At 38.2% G+C, this 2,185-nt stretch overlaps 1 pseudogene; it reads left to right on the top strand.

Moving 5' to 3' along the window:
* The first annotated feature begins 201 nt into the window (after positions 1 to 201).
* Positions 202 to 269, top strand: LOC114209182 (small nucleolar RNA U3; annotated as a pseudogene).
* The last annotated feature ends 1,916 nt before the right edge of the window (positions 270 to 2,185 follow it).

The following is a 2,185-nucleotide window of genomic DNA, read 5'->3' as shown; positions in this document are numbered from 1 at the left end:
TACATCATTAGTTTTTGATGTCGTGTTCCACGATTCATTGTTTGCGCATAACACCCAGTTCTCCATGCAGTACGTGCCCTCTTTAATACCCATCACCAGGCTAACCCATCCCCCACCCCCTCCCCTCTAGAACCCTCAGTTTGTTTCTCAGAGTCCAGAGTCTCTCATGGTTTGTCTCCCCCTCCAATTCCCCCCTCCTTCAAGACTATACTTTCAGGGATCATTTCTATAGTTTGTCACTATCTAGTTTTAATATTAATGGAATTCTTTTTGTTATTTTCAGTTATTTTTCTTCATTGTGCTGGGCTTCAAAGAGGGCAATTACTTAAACAGGCATTCTCCCATCATCTTTCCTAAATTCCTCCCAAATTAGTTTTCTATTTTTAAAAACATTATTTTCAACCTTTTCCCCGAATGTAAGTGCCAAGTTTGCTTTTTAATAAAGCATGATACAAAAACCTATCTGGATGCAAGAACAAAAAGTATTTGTCACCTTATTTAAGATCGATGGCCATAATGATTTTTTTTTAATTTTAAAAATCCCATACCTGTCAAATCCCATAAATCAAATGTTTTTTTTCTTGGCTTCTTGGCTGCAAGGCAACCATTTGATTTCTATTTAGCCAGTACTTATTTCTTTTATTAATTTTTGCATTGCTTCACAAGTGACAAAATAAAACTCTGATGTGATTTTTCTTCCCCCCTTTTCCCTGAACAGGGAATAGTCAATTGCCCAATTTTGGTACTTTTGCCTCTACCAGCATGTCCTAGTGAAAGACATCCCATTACAAACCTCAGAATGTCAGAGGAAGATGAACGATTTTGAGTATTTTGAACAATGTAAATTGAACAGAATATAGAATATCTGACATTTTAAACCAGATTCTCTTTTCTGGGAAAGAAGTGATCGTTAAAATGTTTCACACAGAAAATCAGCCTTGATTCTCTCTAAAATAACTAAAAGACTCATACATGCGGATGACAACAAATTCTTTGCTTTTAAAGGACACCGAATAGGAGTAACTCGGAGCCTTATTTCAAGATTACTGGTCAATCTATGCCTTTTACTGACTTTAACCTTACTGTAAAATGAGATCATTTAAATTGGTCTTTTAGTTGACTGGCTGACATTAAAAGTCACTCATTCTGAGATTTAATCAAGTATAAACTGAAAGCCTTCTCTCTGGGTCAAGTTACCTACTCTAGTAAACAGTTTGGAACAGGGCCCTTAACGCAGATCATTGAGCTCACACTGCCCTGGGTTCACGGTTTCCTTCACTCCTTGTTTCCTGAAATCTGTGTTTGCTGCACTTTTCTTTGTTACTGTTATTCCCGATCACCTTGTGCAAGGAAGGTAAGAGCTAACTCTATTGTGTGCTTTTGTTGCCATGGTGAAGAAAATAGTACAATTCCACAGTTAATAAAGAGTATCAGGGTGAGGAAGATATTTCTTCCAAGCTCGCATGATCTTCATTTCATTATAGTGGAACTAAGGAGCATTGACAGGCCTGTCGAAGCAAAATCTTAGGTTAGATGTAGTTCATAATGTCATGCTATTCACTCAGAATATAGTACTTTCCTTTGAGAAATTATTTAAAATGCTTGCACTAGAGGAATGTTTTAAAAGGAGCTTCATGTGGTCATATTTTTTTTCCGACTAAAAAGGAACTGACATTCTACAGATTTCCATTTTGAAAACTGAACAGTCACAGAGAAACACTGTTGCAAAGGGCCTCATTAATTCAAGCTTTGAAAAAGTGATTTGTGGCTTTTCTAAAGGGAAATGTCTTCATTTAGCGATCCCGTCCCAAACCTGGGCGTAGAAAGCATAAAGGATCCTTCATTTCACTACAAGTACAAAGGATAAAACGTTTTTAGTAATGTATTCGGTTCATCAGGAAATCTCTCCTCCCATCCCTTCTGTCCGACCTCTTCGCTTACTCAAACTGCTTCTCCTGCTTCCCTAACCGTCCTTCGTATGCACACATTGATCCAGAAGAGCCAAATGCACCCGGAATTTGTGCTAGATGAGAGGAGGCCAACTAAAGTCTAAGAGTGGAGTTGAAAGCCTCTGGCCCATGAATTTTTCAGTTGTTAGGAGGCAGCGAGCTGAACTTGGGCAATGTCCTTCAAATTACCACAGCTGAACATTCTCTAAGAGCTCCTGTCAACTTCACAATCTTTC

The sequence above is a fragment of the Eumetopias jubatus genome, unplaced genomic scaffold (assembly GCF_037043125.1).
Source record: "Eumetopias jubatus isolate StellerSeaLion01/CBP00866 unplaced genomic scaffold, mEumJub1_p1.0 scaffold_1, whole genome shotgun sequence".
NCBI lineage: Eukaryota > Metazoa > Chordata > Mammalia > Carnivora > Otariidae > Eumetopias > Eumetopias jubatus.
The sequence above is the reverse complement of the archived record's forward strand: the minus strand, read 5'-3'. Positions and strand labels throughout refer to the sequence as shown.